Source organism: Liolophura sinensis, chromosome 5 (genome assembly GCF_032854445.1).
Source record: "Liolophura sinensis isolate JHLJ2023 chromosome 5, CUHK_Ljap_v2, whole genome shotgun sequence".
NCBI lineage: Eukaryota > Metazoa > Mollusca > Polyplacophora > Chitonida > Chitonidae > Liolophura > Liolophura sinensis.
This window is the reverse complement of record NC_088299.1, coordinates 1,119,175-1,141,953: the sequence shown is the minus strand read 5'-3', so window position 1 is coordinate 1,141,953 and position 22,779 is coordinate 1,119,175.

Genomic DNA, 22,779 nt, shown 5'->3' with positions numbered 1-22,779 from the left:
CCAGGTCGACACTCTGTTACGGGACTCGGACAACTTTCTGTCCTTACAGTGATCTGAGCTGATTCTTCAACTCCACAGTGGTGATTATCGCCGACGTAGACAGGTTGGATTTCAGTCTTAATGTCATCTTTGGCATTTTCAGTCGAGGTGCACTGTGACGATATACCGACGAGGTCGCACAGAGTCTGCAATGTGTCTTTACCATCCTCATCCTTGGAGATAGTCCTCTCAACACCTGTAGCTAAGTTAGAGTAAACATTTTGGTTACTTGAGGCGTTAGAAAAAGCCATAGTGCTTCAGCGATTTGTGCTTAGTTAAATTCCACTTGGAAGTGTGACACGTAAAGCTCAGTGTTGTCAAGTTTTAAAGCAAATCGTGTCTTATATGCTGGGTAGGAGGCAGCAATTTGATTGGCCACTGTGGTGAACGATATTTGGAATCAACCAAAAGTATGGTTTCTTGTGAACTGATGCTCACCTTTCCTGCTGTTTGGCGTCTTAAAATTGTTAGGGCGTTAATCCAGTAGCAGCTGTATCAGATTTTACATCTTCAGCTACAAGGGTGGGCCGCCTGGGGGGTAAAGTGTAGCGACCGACTTCTTTCTTTAAATGGTCTTAACTGTGTAGCCGGCAGAGGTGATGAAGCCATTCTCTGGCAATACGTCTACTTCAAAGGTTGAGCAGAGGTGACGAACCTATTCTATCCCAATGCGTCTACTTGAAAGGCTGAGCAGAGGTGATGAAACCATTCTATCCCAATACGTCTACTTCAAGCGATGAGACGATCTCATTTAACAGAGAAGATATCTCCATAAGTCTAGGCGGCGTCAGAAAAGTAAGTGGATTATATCATTTTCTCAATATTCACACCACAGTTTTAGATCAAGTGAGACGCTTGTTCCAAGTTTTACATATACGACGTCGACTTTTATTAGTTAATCATAAAGAAGTAATTCTTTGACCGCTGAAACAGTTCGATCTATTTCTTTTTCAGTGAAAGCCATTTCGTAATCTTTGCATTTAATATGGCTTAAAATGGTACGCCTACCACACTTTGTGCCTTTCAAAGAGCTGACGAATACTGAGTCTGATAACCAGTAGAATTGTGTTTGCATACAATAAAACAAGGTGGAGAAATCTGACTATTGATTGTTTTTGCAATCTGTTCCTCCTGATCGTTTTCGCTGGCGTTGAATAAAAGCAGGAAATTACTCAAACACACACTTATTATCAACGTGGCAACATCAAATTAAGCTTGAAGCACTCTGTCAACATTTTATGAATTTTCTTTAGGAGCAAGCAGTTTTTCACATATACTCCTTAAATTATACCGCTTGATGAACTAACTGTATTGTAAGTTCGAATCCAGCCATCGTCAATTTTCACCTGTGAAAATTGCAGTAGGCGGTGTTGCACTTTTCACAAAAGTGGTATTGGTAATGACAAGGAGACAAAAATCATGTTTAACTCAACTGTTTTTAATATTCATTCCATTTTGCATGAAGAAACATATAAAATTATAGCACTATTAGAAAGAGAGTAAAGCACCGCAGTTATAAAGGGAAACATTTCACACTACATCATCATGGACCGCTTCCTCTTAACACTTGCAATTTGTGTTAAGGACCTGGTATTGGCTGATCGATTTCTCTTGTTGGCAAACCACTTTTTAACTTGTTCCTGTGTCAAACCACCTGCTGTAGCCAAACTTTCAGTCTCAGAGGGTGTAGGGTAAGGGTGGTCGATGTGTTGTTCATACCACAGCTCCAACAAACGGACAGATGCTTTGGACAAAAGCGATCTGGTCCTTAAGCCAAGATGTCTTCTGCTGATGTTGCTTGCCACGACCTGGGCTTCTCTACTAAGACAGGAACCGATGCCACTGTCTTCTAATAAGGCGACACTGGCCTCTACTCTCTTTATTATCAACCCAAGTTCCTGGTCGTAGTACTGGTTAAGGAGCACTTTTAAGTGGGGATGTGCGTCGCCTAGCATGAGACTTCGGTATCTTTCAGTCTCAACTAAGGCTGTCTGGTACTTGTAAAAGTCTTGCAGTTCTCGGACCCTCTCCGGCTGAAATGGTTGGAGTTTGCTCAGTCTACACAACAAGTTCGTCTCTCTGGCTAAAATAGGCTCACAAGGATACGTGAGGGCGCTGTGAAAGAGGTTGACGGGCAAACACCTCTCCTGACATTCCATTTCCAGGGCTGTTTTCAAGTCGTTTGGAAGGGTGTGGTTTTGCAAAACGGGGCAGTCCCAAGAGAAGGGGAAATAATCGCCAGGTCGACACTCTGTTACGGGACTCGGACAACTTTCTGTCCTTACAGTGATCTGAGCTGATTCTTCAACTCCACAGTGGTGATTATCGCCGACGTAGACAGGTTGGATTTCAGTCTTAATGTCATCTTTGGCATTTTCAGTCGAGGTGCACTGTGACGATATACCGACGAGGTCGCACAGAGTCTGCAATGTGTCTTTACCATCCTCATCCTTGGAGATAGTCCTCTCAACACCTGTAGCTAAGTTAGAGTAAACATTTTGGTTACTTGAGGCGTTAGAAAAAGCCATAGTGCTTCAGCGATTTGTGCTTAGTTAAATTCCACTTGGAAGTGTGACACGTAAAGCTCAGTGTTGTCAAGTTTTAAAGCAAATCGTGTCTTATATGCTGGGTAGGAGGCAGCAATTTGATTGGCCACTGTGGTGAACGATATTTGGAATCAACCAAAAGTATGGTTTCTTGTGAACTGATGCTCACCTTTCCTGCTGTTTGGCGTCTTAAAATTGTTAGGGCGTTAATCCAGTAGCAGCTGTATCAGATTTTACATCTTCAGCTACAAGGGTGGGCCGCCTGGGGGGTAAAGTGTAGCGACCGACTTCTTTCTTTAAATGGTCTTAACTGTGTAGCCGGCAGAGGTGATGAAGCCATTCTCTGGCAATACGTCTACTTCAAAGGTTGAGCAGAGGTGACGAACCTATTCTATCCCAATGCGTCTACTTGAAAGGCTGAGCAGAGGTGATGAAACCATTCTATCCCAATACGTCTACTTCAAGCGATGAGACGATCTCATTTAACAGAGAAGATATCTCCATAAGTCTAGGCGGCGTCAGAAAAGTAAGTGGATTATATCATTTTCTCAATATTCACACCACAGTTTTAGATCAAGTGAGACGCTTGTTCCAAGTTTTACATATACGACGTCGACTTTTATTAGTTAATCATAAAGAAGTAATTCTTTGACCGCTGAAACAGTTCGATCTATTTCTTTTTCAGTGAAAGCCATTTCGTAATCTTTGCATTTAATATGGCTTAAAATGGTACGCTACCACACTTTGTGCCTTTCAAAGAGCTGACGAATACTGAGTCTGATAACCAGTAGAATTGTGTTTGCATACAATAAAACAAGGTGGAGAAATCTGACTATTGATTGTTTTTGCAATCTGTTCCTCCTGATCGTTTTCGCTGGCGTTGAATAAAAGCAGGAAATTACTCAAACACACACTTATTATCAACGTGGCAACATCAAATTAAGCTTGAAGCACTCTGTCAACATTTTATGAATTTTCTTTAGGAGCAAGCAGTTTTTCACATATACTCCTTAAATTATACCGCTTGATGAACTAACTGTATTGTAAGTTCGAATCCAGCCATCGTCAATTTTCACCTGTGAAAATTGCAGTAGGCGGTGTTGCACTTTTCACAAAAGTGGTATTGGTAATGACAAGGAGACAAAAATCATGTTTAACTCAACTGTTTTTAATATTCATTCCATTTTGCATGAAGAAACATATAAAATTATAGCACTATTAGAAAGAGAGTAAAGCACCGCAGTTATAAAGGGAAACATTTCACACTACATCATCATGGACCGCTTCCTCTTAACACTTGCAATTTGTGTTAAGGACCTGGTATTGGCTGATCGATTTCTCTTGTTGGCAAACCACTTTTTAACTTGTTCCTGTGTCAAACCACCTGCTGTAGCCAAACTTTCAGTCTCAGAGGGTGTAGGGTAAGGGTGGTCGATGTGTTGTTCATACCACAGCTCCAACAAACGGACAGATGCTTTGGACAAAAGCGATCTGGTCCTTAAGCCAAGATGTCTTCTGCTGATGTTGCTTGCCACGACCTGGGCTTCTCTACTAAGACAGGAACCGATGCCACTGTCTTCTAATAAGGCGACACTGGCCTCTACTCTCTTTATTATCAACCCAAGTTCCTGGTCGTAGTACTGGTTAAGGAGCACTTTTAAGTGGGGATGTGCGTCGCCTAGCATGAGACTTCGGTATCTTTCAGTCTCAACTAAGGCTGTCTGGTACTTGTAAAAGTCTTGCAGTTCTCGGACCCTCTCCGGCTGAAATGGTTGGAGTTTGCTCAGTCTACACAACAAGTTCGTCTCTCTGGCTAAAATAGGCTCACAAGGATACGTGAGGGCGCTGTGAAAGAGGTTGACGGGCAAACACCTCTCCTGACATTCCATTTCCAGGGCTGTTTTCAAGTCGTTTGGAAGGGTGTGGTTTTGCAAAACGGGGCAGTCCCAAGAGAAGGGGAAATAATCGCCAGGTCGACACTCTGTTACGGGACTCGGACAACTTTCTGTCCTTACAGTGATCTGAGCTGATTCTTCAACTCCACAGTGGTGATTATCGCCGACGTAGACAGGTTGGATTTCAGTCTTAATGTCATCTTTGGCATTTTCAGTCGAGGTGCACTGTGACGATATACCGACGAGGTCGCACAGAGTCTGCAATGTGTCTTTACCATCCTCATCCTTGGAGATAGTCCTCTCAACACCTGTAGCTAAGTTAGAGTAAACATTTTGGTTACTTGAGGCGTTAGAAAAAGCCATAGTGCTTCAGCGATTTGTGCTTAGTTAAATTCCACTTGGAAGTGTGACACGTAAAGCTCAGTGTTGTCAAGTTTTAAAGCAAATCGTGTCTTATATGCTGGGTAGGAGGCAGCAATTTGATTGGCCACTGTGGTGAACGATATTTGGAATCAACCAAAAGTATGGTTTCTTGTGAACTGATGCTCCACCTTTCCTGCTGTTTGGCGTCTTAAAATTGTTAGGGCGTTAATCCAGTAGCAGCTGTATCAGATTTTACATCTTCAGCTACAAGGGTGGGCCGCCTGGGGGGTAAAGTGTAGCGACCGACTTCTTTCTTTAAATGGTCTTAACTGTGTAGCCGGCAGAGGTGATGAAGCCATTCTCTGGCAATACGTCTACTTCAAAGGTTGAGCAGAGGTGACGAACCTATTCTATCCCAATGCGTCTACTTGAAAGGCTGAGCAGAGGTGATGAAACCATTCTATCCCAATACGTCTACTTCAAGCGATGAGACGATCTCATTTAACAGAGAAGATATCTCCATAAGTCTAGGCGGCGTCAGAAAAGTAAGTGGATTATATCATTTTCTCAATATTCACACCACAGTTTTAGATCAAGTGAGACGCTTGTTCCAAGTTTTACATATACGACGTCGACTTTTATTAGTTAATCATAAAGAAGTAATTCTTTGACCGCTGAAACAGTTCGATCTATTTCTTTTTCAGTGAAAGCCATTTCGTAATCTTTGCATTTAATATGGCTTAAAATGGTACGCTACCACACTTTGTGCCTTTCAAAGAGCTGACGAATACTGAGTCTGATAACCAGTAGAATTGTGTTTGCATACAATAAAACAAGGTGGAGAAATCTGACTATTGATTGTTTTTGCAATCTGTTCCTCCTGATCGTTTTCGCTGGCGTTGAATAAAAGCAGGAAATTACTCAAACACACACTTATTATCAACGTGGCAACATCAAATTAAGCTTGAAGCACTCTGTCAACATTTTATGAATTTTCTTTAGGAGCAAGCAGTTTTTCACATATACTCCTTAAATTATACCGCTTGATGAACTAACTGTATTGTAAGTTCGAATCCAGCCATCGTCAATTTTCACCTGTGAAAATTGCAGTAGGCGGTGTTGCACTTTTCACAAAAGTGGTATTGGTAATGACAAGGAGACAAAAATCATGTTTAACTCAACTGTTTTTAATATTCATTCCATTTTGCATGAAGAAACATATAAAATTATAGCACTATTAGAAAGAGAGTAAAGCACCGCAGTTATAAAGGGAAACATTTCACACTACATCATCATGGACCGCTTCCTCTTAACACTTGCAATTTGTGTTAAGGACCTGGTATTGGCTGATCGATTTCTCTTGTTGGCAAACCACTTTTTAACTTGTTCCTGTGTCAAACCACCTGCTGTAGCCAAACTTTCAGTCTCAGAGGGTGTAGGGTAAGGGTGGTCGATGTGTTGTTCATACCACAGCTCCAACAAACGGAGATGCTTTCTTGGACAAAAGCGATCTGGTCCTTAAGCCAAGATGTCTTCTGCTGATGTTGCTTGCCACCGACCTGGCTTCTCTACTAAGACAGGAACCGATGCCACTGTCTTCTAATAAGGCGACACTGGCCTCTACTCTCTTTATTATCAACCCAAGTTTCCTGGTCGTAGTACTGGTTAAGGAGCACTTTTAAGTGGGGATGTGCGTCGCCTAGCATGAGACTTCGGTATCTTTCAGTCTCAACTAAGGCTGTCTGGTACTTGTAAAAGTCTTGCAGTTCTCGGACCCTCTCCGGCTGAAATGGTTGGAGTTTGCCTCAGTCTACACAACAAGTTCGTCTCTCTGGCTAAGATAGGCTCACAAGGATACGTGAGGGCGCTGTGAAAGAGGTTGACGGGCAAACACCTCTCCTGACATTCCATTTCCAGGGCTGTTTCAAGTCGTTTGGAAGGGTGTGGTTTTGCAAATGGGGCAGTCCCAAGAGAAGGGAAATAATCGCCAGGTCGACACTCTGTTACGGGACTCGGACAACTTTCTGTCCTTACAGTGATCTGAGCTGATTCTTCAACTCCACAGTGGTGATTATCGCCGACGTAGACAGGTTGGATTTCAGTCTTAATGTCATCTTTGGCATTTTCAGTCGAGGTGCACTGTGACGATATACCGACGAGGTCGCACAGAGTCTGCAATGTGTCTTTACCATCCTCATCCTTGGAGATAGTCCTCTCAACACCTGTAGCTAAGTTAGAGTAGACATTTTGGTTACTTGAGGCGTTAGAAAAAGCCATAGTGCTTCAGCGATTTGTGCTTAGTTAAATTCCACTTGGAAGTGTGACACGTAAAGCTCAGTGTTGTCAAGTTTTAAAGCAAATCGTGTCTTATATGCTGGATAGGAGGCAGCAATTTGAGTGGCCACTGTGGTGAACGATATTTGGAATCAACCAAAAGTATGGTTTCTTGTGAACTGATGCTCACCTTTCCTGCTGTTTGGCGTCTTAAAATTGTTAGGGCGTTAATCCAGTAGCAGCTGTATCAGATTTTACATCTTCAGCTACAAGGATGGGCCGCCTGGGGGGTAAAGTGTAGCGACCGACTTCTTTCTTTAAATGGTCTTAACTGTGTAGCCGGCAGAGGTGATGAAGCCATTCTCTGGCAATACGTCTACTTCAAAGGTTGAGCAGAGGTGACGAACCTATTCTATCCCAATGCGTCTACTTGAAAGGCTGAGCAGAGGTGATGAAACCATTCTATCCCAATACGTCTACTTCAAGCGATGAGACGATCTCATTTAACAGAGAAGATATCTCCATAAGTCTAGGCGGCGTCAGAAAAGTAAGTGGATTATATCATTTTCTCAATATTCACACCACAGTTTTAGATCAAGTGAGACGCTTGTTCCAAGTTTTACATATACGACGTCGACCTTTATTAATTAATCATAAAGAAGTAATTCTTTGACCGCTGAAACAGTTCGACCTATTTCTTTTTCAGTGAAAGCCATTTCGTAATCTTTGCATTTAATATGGCTTAAAATGGTACGCTACCACACTTTGTGCCTTTCAAAGAGCTGACGAATACTGAGTCTGATAACCAGTAGAATTGTGTTTGCATACAATAAAACAAGGTGGAGAAATCTGACTATTGATTGTTTTTGCAATCTGTTCCTCCTGATCGTTTTCGCTGGCGTTGTATAAAAGCAGGAAATTATTCAAACACACACTTATTATCAACGTGGCAACATCAAATTAAGCTTGAAGCACTCTGTCAACATTTTATGAATTTTCTTTAGGAGCAAGCAGTTTTTCACATATACTCCTTAAATTATACCGCTTGATGAACTAACTGTATTGTAAGTTCGAATCCAGCCATCGTCAATTTTCACCTGTGAAAATTGCAGTAGGCGGTGTTGCACTTTTCACAAAAGTGGTATTGGTAATGACAAGGAGACAAAAATCATGTTTAACTCAACTGTTTTTAATATTCATTCCATTTTGCATGAAGAAACATATAAAATTATAGCACTATTAGAAAGAGAGTAAAGCACTGCAGTTATAAAGGGAAACATTTCACACTACATCATCATGGACCGCTTCCTCTTAACACTTGCAATTTGTGTTAAGGACCTGGTATTGGCTGATCGATTTCTCTTGTTGGCAAACCACTTTTTAACTTGTTCCTGTGTCAAACCACCTGCTGTAGCCAAACTTTCAGTCTCAGAGGGTGTAGGGTAAGGGTGGTCGATGTGTTGTTCATACCACAGCTCCAACAAACGGACAGATGCTTTGGACAAAAGCGATCTGGTCCTTAAGCCAAGATGTCTTCTGCTGATGTTGCTTGCCACGACCTGGGCTTCTCTACTAAGACAGGAACCGATGCCACTGTCTTCTAATAAGGCGACACTGGCCTCTACTCTCTTTATTATCAACCCAAGTTCCTGGTCGTAGTACTGGTTAAGGAGCACTTTTAAGTGGGGATGTGCGTCGCCTAGCATGAGACTTCGGTATCTTTCAGTCTCAACTAAGGCTGTCTGGTACTTGTAAAAGTCTTGCAGTTCTCGGACCCTCTCCGGCTGAAATGGTTGGAGTTTGCTCAGTCTACACAACAAGTTCGTCTCTCTGGCTAAAATAGGCTCACAAGGATACGTGAGGGCGCTGTGAAAGAGGTTGACGGGCAAACACCTCTCCTGACATTCCATTTCCAGGGCTGTTTTCAAGTCGTTTGGAAGGGTGTGGTTTTGCAAAACGGGGCAGTCCCAAGAGAAGGGGAAATAATCGCCAGGTCGACACTCTGTTACGGGACTCGGACAACTTTCTGTCCTTACAGTGATCTGAGCTGATTCTTCAACTCCACAGTGGTGATTATCGCCGACGTAGACAGGTTGGATTTCAGTCTTAATGTCATCTTTGGCATTTTCAGTCGAGGTGCACTGTGACGATATACCGACGAGGTCGCACAGAGTCTGCAATGTGTCTTTACCATCCTCATCCTTGGAGATAGTCCTCTCAACACCTGTAGCTAAGTTAGAGTAGACATTTTGGTTACTTGAGGCGTTAGAAAAAGCCATAGTGCTTCAGCGATTTGTGCTTAGTTAAATTCCACTTGGATGTGTGACACGTAAAGCTCAGTGTTGTCAAGTTTTAAAGCAAATCGTGTCTTATATGCTGGGTAGGAGGCAGCAATTTGATTGGCCACTGTGGTGAACGATATTTGGAATCAACCAAAAGTATGGTTTCTTGTGAACTGATGCTCACCTTTCCTGCTGTTTGGCGTCTTAAAATTGTTAGGGCGTTAATCCAGTAGCAGCTGTATCAGATTTTACATCTTCAGCTACAAGGGTGGGCCGCCTGGGGGGTAAAGTGTAGCGACCGACTTCTTTCTTTAAATGGTCTTAACTGTGTAGCCGGCAGAGGTGATGAAGCCATTCTCTGGCAATACGTCTACTTCAAAGGTTGAGCAGAGGTGACGAACCTATTCTATCCCAATGCGTCTACTTGAAAGGCTGAGCAGAGGTGATGAAACCATTCTATCCCAATACGTCTACTTCAAGCGATGAGACGATCTCATTTAACAGAGAAGATATCTCCATAAGTCTAGGCGGCGTCAGAAAAGTAAGTGGATTATATCATTTTCTCAATATTCACACCACAGTTTTAGATCAAGTGAGACGCTTGTTCCAAGTTTTACATATACGACGTCGACCTTTATTAATTAATCATAAAGAAGTAATTCTTTGACCGCTGAAACAGTTCGACCTATTTCTTTTTCAGTGAAAGCCATTTCGTAATCTTTGCATTTAATATGGCTTAAAATGGTACGCTACCACACTTTGTGCCTTTCAAAGAGCTGACGAATACTGAGTCTGATAACCAGTAGAATTGTGTTTGCATACAATAAAACAAGGTGGAGAAATCTGACTATTGATTGTTTTTGCAATCTGTTCCTCCTGATCGTTTTCGCTGGCGTTGAATAAAAGCAGGAAATTACTCAAACACACACTTATTATCAACGTGGCAACATCAAATTAAGCTTGAAGCACTCTGTCAACATTTTATGAATTTTCTTTAGGAGCAAGCAGTTTTTCACATATACTCCTTAAATTATACCGCTTGATGAACTAACTGTATTGTAAGTTCGAATCCAGCCATCGTCAATTTTCACCTGTGAAAATTGCAGTAGGCGGTGTTGCACTTTTCACAAAAGTGGTATTGGTAATGACAAGGAGACAAAAATCATGTTTAACTCAACTGTTTTTAATATTCATTCCATTTTGCATGAAGAAACATATAAAATTATAGCACTATTAGAAAGAGAGTAAAGCACTGCAATTATAAAGGGAAACATTTCACACTACATCATCATGGACCGCTTCCTCTTAACACTTGCAATTTGTGTTAAGGACCTGGTATTGGCTGATCGATTTCTCTTGTTGGCAAACCACTTTTTAACTTGTTCCTGTGTCAAACCACCTGCTGTAGCCAAACTTTCAGTCTCAGAGGGTGTAGGGTAAGGGTGGTCGATGTGTTGTTCATACCACAGCTCCAACAAACGGACAGATGCTTTGGACAAAAGCGATCTGGTCCTTAAGCCAAGATGTCTTCTGCTGATGTTGCTTGCCACGACCTGGGCTTCTCTACTAAGACAGGAACCGATGCCACTGTCTTCTAATAAGGCGACACTGGCCTCTACTCTCTTTATTATCAACCCAAGTTCCTGGTCGTAGTACTGGTTAAGGAGCACTTTTAAGTGGGGATGTGCGTCGCCTAGCATGAGACTTCGGTATCTTTCAGTCTCAACTAAGGCTGTCTGGTACTTGTAAAAGTCTTGCAGTTCTCGGACCCTCTCTGGCTGAAATGGTTGGAGTTTGCTCAGTCTACACAACAAGTTCGTCTCTCTGGCTAAGATAGGCTCACAAGGATACGTGAGGGCGCTGTGAAAGAGGTTGACGGGCAAACACCTCTCCTGACATTCCATTTCCAGGGCTGTTTTCAAGTCGTTTGGAAGGGTGTGGTTTTGCAAAACGGGGCAGTCCCAAGAGAAGGGGAAATAATCGCCAGGTCGACACTCTGTTACGGGACTCGGACAACTTTCTGTCCTTACAGTGATCTGAGCTGATTCTTCAACTCCACAGTGGTGATTATCGCCGACGTAGACAGGTTGGATTTCAGTCTTAATGTCATCTTTGGCATTTTCAGTCGAGGTGCACTGTGACGATATACCGACGAGGTCGCACAGAGTCTGCAATGTGTCTTTACCATCCTCATCCTTGGAGATAGTCCTCTCAACACCTGTAGCTAAGTTAGAGTAGACATTTTGGTTACTTGAGGCGTTAGAAAAAGCCATAGTGCTTCAGCGATTTGTGCTTAGTTAAATTCCACTTGGAAGTGTGACACGTAAAGCTCAGTGTTGTCAAGTTTTAAAGTAAATCGTGTCTTATATGCTGGGTAGGAGGCAGCAATTTGAGTGGCCACTGTGGTGAACGATATTTGGAATCAACCAAAAGTATGGTTTCTTGTGAACTGATGCTCACCTTTCCTGCTGTTTGGCGTCTTAAAATTGTTAGGGCGTTAATCCAGTAGCAGCTGTATCAGATTTTACATCTTCAGCTACAAGGGTGGGCCGCCTGGGGGGTAAAGTGTAGCGACCGACTTCTTTCTTTAAATGGTCTTAACTGTGTAGCCGGCAGAGGTGATGAAGCCATTCTCTGGCAATACGTCTACTTCAAAGGTTGAGCAGAGGTGACGAACCTATTCTATCCCAATGCGTCTACTTGAAAGGCTGAGCAGAGGTGATGAAACCATTCTATCCCAATACGTCTACTTCAAGCGATGAGACGATCTCATTTAACAGAGAAGATATCTCCATAAGTCTAGGCGGCGTCAGAAAAGTAAGTGGATTATATCATTTTCTCAATATTCACACCACAGTTTTAGATCAAGTGAGACGCTTGTTCCAAGTTTTACATATACGACGTCGACCTTTATTAATTAATCATAAAGAAGTAATTCTTTGACCGCTGAAACAGTTCGACCTATTTTTTTTTCAGTGAAAGCCATTTCGTAATCTTTGCATTTAATATGGCTTAAAATGGTACGCTACCACACTTTGTGCCTTTCAAAGAGCTGACGAATACTGAGTCTGATAACCAGTAGAATTGTGTTTGCATACAATAAAACAAGGTGGAGAAATCTGACTATTGATTGTTTTTGCAATCTGTTCCTCCTGATCGTTTTCGCTGGCGTTGAATAAAAGCAGGAAATTACTCAAACACACACTTATTATCAACGTGGCAACATCAAATTAAGCTTGAAGCACTCTGTCAACATTTTATGAATTTTCTTTAGGAGCAAGCAGTTTTTCACATATACTCCTTAAATTATACCGCTTGATGAACTAACTGTATTGTAAGTTCGAATCCAGCCATCGTCAATTTTCACCTGTGAAAATTGCAGTAGGCGGTGTTGCACTTTTCACAAAAGTGGTATTGGTAATGACAAGGAGACAAAAATCATGTTTAACTCAACTGTTTTTAATATTCATTCCATTTTGCATGAAGAAACATATAAAATTATAGCACTATTAGAAAGAGAGTAAAGCACTGCAATTATAAAGGGAAACATTTCACACTACATCATCATGGACCGCTTCCTCTTAACACTTGCAATTTGTGTTAAGGACCTGGTATTGGCTGATCGATTTCTCTTGTTGGCAAACCACTTTTTAACTTGTTCCTGTGTCAAACCACCTGCTGTAGCCAAACTTTCAGTCTCAGAGGGTGTAGGGTAAGGGTGGTCGATGTGTTGTTCATACCACAGCTCCAACAAACGGACAGATGCTTTGGACAAAAGCGATCTGGTCCTTAAGCCAAGATGTCTTCTGCTGATGTTGCTTGCCACGACCTGGGCTTCTCTACTAAGACAGGAACCGATGCCACTGTCTTCTAATAAGGCGACACTGGCCTCTACTCTCTTTATTATCAACCCAAGTTCCTGGTCGTAGTACTGGTTAAGGAGCACTTTTAAGTGGGGATGTGCGTCGCCTAGCATGAGACTTCGGTATCTTTCAGTCTCAACTAAGGCTGTCTGGTACTTGTAAAAGTCTTGCAGTTCTCGGACCCTCTCCGGCTGAAATGGTTGGAGTTTGCTCAGTCTACACAACAAGTTCGTCTCTCTGGCTAAGATAGGCTCACAAGGATACGTGAGGGCGCTGTGAAAGAGGTTGACGGGCAAACACCTCTCCTGACATTCCATTTCCAGGGCTGTTTTCAAGTCGTTTGGAAGGGTGTGGTTTTGCAAAATGGGGCAGTCCCAAGAGAAGGGGAAATAATCGCCAGGTCGACACTCTGTTACGGGACTCGGACAACTTTCTGTCCTTACAGTGATCTGAGCTGATTCTTCAACTCCACAGTGGTGATTATCGCCGACGTAGACAGGTTGGATTTCAGTCTTAATGTCATCTTTGGCATTTTCAGTCGAGGTGCACTGTGACGATATACCGACGAGGTCGCACAGAGTCTGCAATGTGTCTTTACCATCCTCATCCTTGGAGATAGTCCTCTCAACACCTGTAGCTAAGTTAGAGTAGACATTTTGGTTACTTGAGGCGTTAGAAAAAGCCATAGTGCTTCAGCGATTTGTGCTTAGTTAAATTCCACTTGGAAGTGTGACACGTAAAGCTCAGTGTTGTCAAGTTTTAAAGCAAATCGTGTCTTATATGCTGGATAGGAGGCAGCAATTTGAGTGGCCACTGTGGTGAACGATATTTGGAATCAACCAAAAGTATGGTTTCTTGTGAACTGATGCTCACCTTTCCTGCTGTTTGGCGTCTTAAAATTGTTAGGGCGTTAATCCAGTAGCAGCTGTATCAGATTTTACATCTTCAGCTACAAGGATGGGCCGCCTGGGGGGTAAAGTGTAGCGACCGACTTCTTTCTTTAAATGGTCTTAACTGTGTAGCCGGCAGAGGTGATGAAGCCATTCTCTGGCAATACGTCTACTTCAAAGGTTGAGCAGAGGTGACGAACCTATTCTATCCCAATGCGTCTACTTGAAAGGCTGAGCAGAGGTGATGAAACCATTCTATCCCAATACGTCTACTTCAAGCGATGAGACGATCTCATTTAACAGACATCTCCATAAGTCTAGGCGGCGTCAGAAAAGTAAGTGGATTATATCATTTTCTCAATATTCACACCACAGTTTTAGATCAAGTGAGACGCTTGTTCCAAGTTTTACATATACGACGTCGACCTTTATTAATTAATCATAAAGAAGTAATTCTTTGACCGCTGAAACAGTTCGACCTATTTCTTTTTCAGTGAAAGCCATTTCGTAATCTTTGCATTTAATATGGCTTAAAATGGTACGCTACCACACTTTGTGCCTTTCAAAGAGCTGACGAATACTGAGTCTGATAACCAGTAGAATTGTGTTTGCATACAATAAAACAAGGTGGAGAAATCTGACTATTGATTGTTTTTGCAATCTGTTCCTCCTGATCGTTTTCGCTGGCGTTGAATAAAAGCAGGAAATTACTCAAACACACACTTATTATCAACGTGGCAACATCAAATTAAGCTTGAAGCACTCTGTCAACATTTTATGAATTTTCTTTAGGAGCAAGCAGTTTTTCACATATACTCCTTAAATTATACCGCTTGATGAACTAACTGTATTGTAAGTTCGAATCCAGCCATCGTCAATTTTCACCTGTGAAAATTGCAGTAGGCGGTGTTGCACTTTTCACAAAAGTGGTATTGGTAATGACAAGGAGACAAAAATCATGTTTAACTCAACTGTTTTTAATATTCATTCCATTTTGCATGAAGAAACATATAAAATTATAGCACTATTAGAAAGAGAGTAAAGCACTGCAATTATAAAGGGAAACATTTCACACTACATCATCATGGACCGCTTCCTCTTAACACTTGCAATTTGTGTTAAGGACCTGGTATTGGCTGATCGATTTCTCTTGTTGGCAAACCACTTTTTAACTTGTTCCTGTGTCAAACCACCTGCTGTAGCCAAACTTTCAGTCTCAGAGGGTGTAGGGTAAGGGTGGTCGATGTGTTGTTCATACCACAGCTCCAACAAACGGACAGATGCTTTGGACAAAAGCGATCTGGTCCTTAAGCCAAGATGTCTTCTGCTGATGTTGCTTGCCACGACCTGGGCTTCTCTACTAAGACAGGAACCGATGCCACTGTCTTCTAATAAGGCGACACTGGCCTCTACTCTCTTTATTATCAACCCAAGTTCCTGGTCGTAGTACTGGTTAAGGAGCACTTTTAAGTGGGGATGTGCGTCGCCTAGCATGAGACTTCGGTATCTTTCAGTCTCAACTAAGGCTGTCTGGTACTTGTAAAAGTCTTGCAGTTCTCGGACCCTCTCTGGCTGAAATGGTTGGAGTTTGCTCAGTCTACACAACAAGTTCGTCTCTCTGGCTAAAATAGGCTCACAAGGATACGTGAGGGCGCTGTGAAAGAGGTTGACGGGCAAACACCTCTCCTGACATTCCATTTCCAGGGCTGTTTTCAAGTCGTTTGGAAGGGTGTGGTTTTGCAAAACGGGGCAGTCCCAAGAGAAGGGGAAATAATCGCCAGGTCGACACTCTGTTACGGGACTCGGACAACTTTCTGTCCTTACAGTGATCTGAGCTGATTCTTCAACTCCACAGTGGTGATTATCGCCGACGTAGACAGGTTGGATTTCAGTCTTAATGTCATCTTTGGCATTTTCAGTCGAGGTGCACTGTGACGATATACCGACGAGGTCGCACAGAGTCTGCAATGTGTCTTTACCATCCTCATCCTTGGAGATAGTCCTCTCAACACCTGTAGCTAAGTTAGAGTAGACATTTTGGTTACTTGAGGCGTTAGAAAAAGCCATAGTGCTTCAGCGATTTGTGCTTAGTTAAATTCCACTTGGAAGTGTGACACGTAAAGCTCAGTGTTGTCAAGTTTTAAAGCAAATCGTGTCTTATATGCTGGGTAGGAGGCAGCAATTTGAGTGGCCACTGTGGTGAACGATATTTGGAATCAACCAAAAGTATGGTTTCTTGTGAACTGATGCTCACCTTTCCTGCTGTTTGGCGTCTTAAAATTGTTAGGGCGTTAATCCAGTAGCAGCTGTATCAGATTTTACATTTTCAGCTACAAGGGTGGGCCGCCTGTGAGGTAAAGTGTAGCGACCGACTTCTTTCTTTAAATGGTCTTAATTGTGTAGCCGGCAGAGGTGATGAAGCCAGTCTCTGGCAATACGTCTACTTCAAAGGTTGAGCAGAGGTGACGAACCTATTCTATCCCAATGCGTCTACTTGAAAGGCTGAGCAGAGGTGATGAAACCATTCTATCCCAATACGTCTACTTCAAGCGATGAGACGATCTCATTTAACAGAGAAGATATCTCCATAAGTCTAGGCGGCGTCAGAAAAGTAAGTGGATTATATCATTTTCTCAATATTCACACCACAGTTTTAGATCAAGTGAGACGCTTGTTCCAAGTTTTACATATACGACGTCGACCTTTATTAATTAATCATAAAGAAGTAATTCTTTGACCGCTGAAACAGTTCGACCTATTTCTTTTTCAGTGAAAGCCATTTCGTAATCTTTGCATTTAATATGGCTTAAAATGGTACGCTACCACACTTTGTGCCTTTCAAAGAGCTGACGAATACTGAGTCTGATAACCAGTAGAATTGTGTTTGCATACAATAAAACAAGGTGGAGAAATCTGACAATTGATTGTTTTTGCAATCTGTTCCTCCTGATCGTTTTCGCTGGCGTTGAATAAAAGCAGGAAATTACTCAAACACACACTTATTATCAACGTGGCAACATCAAATTAAGCTTGAAGCACTCTGTCAACATTTTATGAATTTTCTTTAGGAGCAAGCAGTTTTTCACATATACTCCTTAAATTATACCGCTTGATGAACTAACTGTATTGTAAGTTCGAATCCAGCCATCGTCAATTTTCACCTGTGAAAATTGCAGTAGGCGGTGTTGCACTTTTCACAAAAGTGGTATTGGTAATGACAAGGAGACAAAAATCATGTTTAACTCAACTGTTTTTAATATTCATTCCATTTTGCATGAAGAAACATATAAAATTATAGCACTATTAGAAAGAGAGTAAAGCACTGCAGTTATAAAGGGAAACATTTCACACTACATCATCATGGACCGCTTCCTCTTAACACTTGCAATTTGTGTTAAGGACCTGGTATTGGCTGATCGATTTCTCTTGTTGGCAAACCACTTTTTAACTTGTTCCTGTGTCAAACCACCTGCTGTAGCCAAACTTTCAGTCTCAGAGGGTGTAGGGTAAGGGTGGTCGATGTGTTGTTCATACCACAGCTCCAACAAACGGACAGATGCTTTGGACAAAAGCGATCTGGTCCTTAAGCCAAGATGTCTTCTGCTGATGTTGCTTGCCACGACCTGGGCTTCTCTACTAAGACAGGAACCGATGCCACTGTCTTCTAATAAGGCGACACTGGCCTCTACTCTCTTTATTATCAACCCAAGTTCCTGGTCGTAGTACTGGTTAAGGAGCACTTTTAAGTGGGGATGTGCGTCGCCTAGCATGAGACTTCGGTATCTTTCAGTCTCAACTAAGGCTGTCTGGTACTTGTAAAAGTCTTGCAGTTCTCGGACCCTCTCCGGCTGAAATGGTTGGAGTTTGCTCAGTCTACACAACAAGTTCGTCTCTCTGGCTAAGATAGGCTCACAAGGATACGTGAGGGCGCTGTGAAAGAGGTTGACGGGCAAACACCTCTCCTGACATTCCATTTCCAGGGCTGTTTTCAAGTCGTTTGGAAGGGTGTGGTTTTGCAAAACGGGGCAGTCCCAAGAGAAGGGGAAATAATCGCCAGGTCGACACTCTGTTACGGGACTCGGACAACTTTCTGTCCTTACAGTGATCTGAGCTGATTCTTCAACTCCACAGTGGTGATTATCGCCGACGTAGACAGGTTGGATTTCAGTCTTAATGTCATCTTTGGCATTTTCAGTCGAGGTGCACTGTGACGATATACCGACGAGGTCGCACAGAGTCTGCAATGTGTCTTTACCATCCTCATCCTTGGAGATAGTCCTCTCAACACCTGTAGCTAAGTTAGAGTAGACATTTTGGTTACTTGAGGCGTTAGAAAAAGCCATAGTGCTTCAGCGATTTGTGCTTAGTTAAATTCCACTTGGATGTGTGACACGTAAAGCTCAGTGTTGTCAAGTTTTAAAGCAAATCGTGTCTTATATGCTGGGTAGGAGGCAGCAATTTGATTGGCCACTGTGGTGAACGATATTTGGAATCAACCAAAAGTATGGTTTCTTGTGAACTGATGCTCACCTTTCCTGCTGTTTGGCGTCTTAAAATTGTTAGGGCGTTAATCCAGTAGCAGCTGTATCAGATTTTACATCTTCAGCTACAAGGGTGGGCCGCCTGGGGGGTAAAGTGTAGCGACCGACTTCTTTCTTTAAATGGTCTTAACTGTGTAGCCGGCAGAGGTGATGAAGCCATTCTCTGGCAATACGTCTACTTCAAAGGTTGAGCAGAGGTGACGAACCTATTCTATCCCAATGCGTCTACTTGAAAGGCTGAGCAGAGGTGATGAAACCATTCTATCCCAATACGTCTACTTCAAGCGATGAGACGATCTCATTTAACAGAGAAGATATCTCCATAAGTCTAGGCGGCGTCAGAAAAGTAAGTGGATTATATCATTTTCTCAATATTCACACCACAGTTTTAGATCAAGTGAGACGCTTGTTCCAAGTTTTACATATACGACGTCGACCTTTATTAATTAATCATAAAGAAGTAATTCTTTGACCGCTGAAACAGTTCGACCTATTTCTTTTTCAGTGAAAGCCATTTCGTAATCTTTGCATTTAATATGGCTTAAAATGGTACGCTACCACACTTTGTGCCTTTCAAAGAGCTGACGAATACTGAGTCTGATAACCAGTAGAATTGTGTTTGCATACAATAAAACAAGGTGGAGAAATCTGACTATTGATTGTTTTTGCAATCTGTTCCTCCTGATCGTTTTCGCTGGCGTTGAATAAAAGCAGGAAATTACTCAAACACACACTTATTATCAACGTGGCAACATCAAATTAAGCTTGAAGCACTCTGTCAACATTTTATGAATTTTCTTTAGGAGCAAGCAGTTTTTCACATATACTCCTTAAATTATACCGCTTGATGAACTAACTGTATTGTAAGTTCGAATCCAGCCATCGTCAATTTTCACCTGTGAAAATTGCAGTAGGCGGTGTTGCACTTTTCACAAAAGTGGTATTGGTAATGACAAGGAGACAAAAATCATGTTTAACTCAACTGTTTTTAATATTCATTCCATTTTGCATGAAGAAACATATAAAATTATAGCACTATTAGAAAGAGAGTAAAGCACTGCAATTATAAAGGGAAACATTTCACACTACATCATCATGGACCGCTTCCTCTTAACACTTGCAATTTGTGTTAAGGACCTGGTATTGGCTGATCGATTTCTCTTGTTGGCAAACCACTTTTTAACTTGTTCCTGTGTCAAACCACCTGCTGTAGCCAAACTTTCAGTCTCAGAGGGTGTAGGGTAAGGGTGGTCGATGTGTTGTTCATACCACAGCTCCAACAAACGGACAGATGCTTTGGACAAAAGCGATCTGGTCCTTAAGCCAAGATGTCTTCTGCTGATGTTGCTTGCCACGACCTGGGCTTCTCTACTAAGACAGGAACCGATGCCACTGTCTTCTAATAAGGCGACACTGGCCTCTACTCTCTTTATTATCAACCCAAGTTCCTGGTCGTAGTACTGGTTAAGGAGCACTTTTAAGTGGGGATGTGCGTCGCCTAGCATGAGACTTCGGTATCTTTCAGTCTCAACTAAGGCTGTCTGGTACTTGTAAAAGTCTTGCAGTTCTCGGACCCTCTCTGGCTGAAATGGTTGGAGTTTGCTCAGTCTACACAACAAGTTCGTCTCTCTGGCTAAAATAGGCTCACAAGGATACGTGAGGGCGCTGTGAAAGAGGTTGACGGGCAAACACCTCTCCTGACATTCCATTTCCAGGGCTGTTTTCAAGTCGTTTGGAAGGGTGTGGTTTTGCAAAACGGGGCAGTCCCAAGAGAAGGGGAAATAATCGCCAGGTCGACACTCTGTTACGGGACTCGGACAACTTTCTGTCCTTACAGTGATCTGAGCTGATTCTTCAACTCCACAGTGGTGATTATCGCCGACGTAGACAGGTTGGATTTCAGTCTTAATGTCATCTTTGGCATTTTCAGTCGAGGTGCACTGTGACGATATACCGACGAGGTCGCACAGAGTCTGCAATGTGTCTTTACCATCCTCATCCTTGGAGATAGTCCTCTCAACACCTGTAGCTAAGTTAGAGTAGACATTTTGGTTACTTGAGGCGTTAGAAAAAGCCATAGTGCTTCAGCGATTTGTGCTTAGTTAAATTCCACTTGGAAGTGTGACACGTAAAGCTCAGTGTTGTCAAGTTTTAAAGTAAATCGTGTCTTATATGCTGGGTAGGAGGCAGCAATTTGAGTGGCCACTGTGGTGAACGATATTTGGAATCAACCAAAAGTATGGTTTCTTGTGAACTGATGCTCACCTTTCCTGCTGTTTGGCGTCTTAAAATTGTTAGGGCGTTAATCCAGTAGCAGCTGTATCAGATTTTACATCTTCAGCTACAAGGGTGGGCCGCCTGAGGGGTAAAGTGTAGCGACCGACTTCTTTCTTTAAATGGTCTTAACTGTGTAGCCGGCAGAGGTGATGAAGCCATTCTCTGGCAATACGTCTACTTCAAAGGTTGAGCAGAGGTGACGAACCTATTCTATCCCAATGCGTCTACTTGAAAGGCTGAGCAGAGGTGATGAAACCATTCTATCCCAATACGTCTACTTCAAGCGATGAGACGATCTCATTTAACAGAGAAGATATCTCCATAAGTCTAGGCGGCGTCAGAAAAGTAAGTGGATTATATCATTTTCTCAATATTCACACCACAGTTTTAGATCAAGTGAGACGCTTGTTCCAAGTTTTACATATACGACGTCGACCTTTATTAATTAATCATAAAGAAGTAATTCTTTGACCGCTGAAACAGTTCGACCTATTTCTTTTTCAGTGAAAGCCATTTCGTAATCTTTGCATTTAATATGGCTTAAAATGGTACGCTACCACACTTTGTGCCTTTCAAAGAGCTGACGAATACTGAGTCTGATAACCAGTAGAATTGTGTTTGCATACAATAAAACAAGGTGGAGAAATCTGACAATTGATTGTTTTTGCAATCTGTTCCTCCTGATCGTTTTCGCTGGCGTTGAATAAAAGCAGGAAATTACTCAAACACACACTTATTATCAACGTGGCAACATCAAATTAAGCTTGAAGCACTCTGTCAACATTTTATGAATTTTCTTTAGGAGCAAGCAGTTTTTCACATATACTCCTTAAATTATACCGCTTGATGAACTAACTGTATTGTAAGTTCGAATCCAGCCATCGTCAATTTTCACCTGTGAAAATTGCAGTAGGTGGTGTTGCACTTTTCACAAAAGTGGTATTGGTAATGACAAGGAGACAAAAATCATGTTTAACTCAACTGTTTTTAATATTCATTCCATTTTGCATGAAGAAACATATAAAATTATAGCACTATTAGAAAGAGAGTAAAGCACTGCAATTATAAAGGGAAACATTTCACACTACATCATCATGGACCGCTTCCTCTTAACACTTGCAATTTGTGTTAAGGACCTGGTATTGGCTGATCGATTTCTCTTGTTGGCAAACCACTTTTTAACTTGTTCCTGTGTCAAACCACCTGCTGTAGCCAAACTTTCAGTCTCAGAGGGTGTAGGGTAAGGGTGGTCGATGTGTTGTTCATACCACAGCTCCAACAAACGGACAGATGCTTTGGACAAAAGCGATCTGGTCCTTAAGCCAAGATGTCTTCTGCTGATGTTGCTTGCCACGACCTGGGCTTCTCTACTAAGACAGGAACCGATGCCACTGTCTTCTAATAAGGCGACACTGGCCTCTACTCTCTTTATTATCAACCCAAGTTCCTGGTCGTAGTACTGGTTAAGGAGCACTTTTAAGTGGGGATGTGCGTCGCCTAGCATGAGACTTCGGTATCTTTCAGTCTCAACTAAGGCTGTCTGGTACTTGTAAAAGTCTTGCAGTTCTCGGACCCTCTCTGGCTGAAATGGTTGGAGTTTGCTCAGTCTACACAACAAGTTCGTCTCTCTGGCTAAAATAGGCTCACAAGGATACGTGAGGGCGCTGTGAAAGAGGTTGACGGGCAAACACCTCTCCTGACATTCCATTTCCAGGGCTGTTTTCAAGTCGTTTGGAAGGGTGTGGTTTTGCAAAACGGGGCAGTCCCAAGAGAAGGGGAAATAATCGCCAGGTCGACACTCTGTTACGG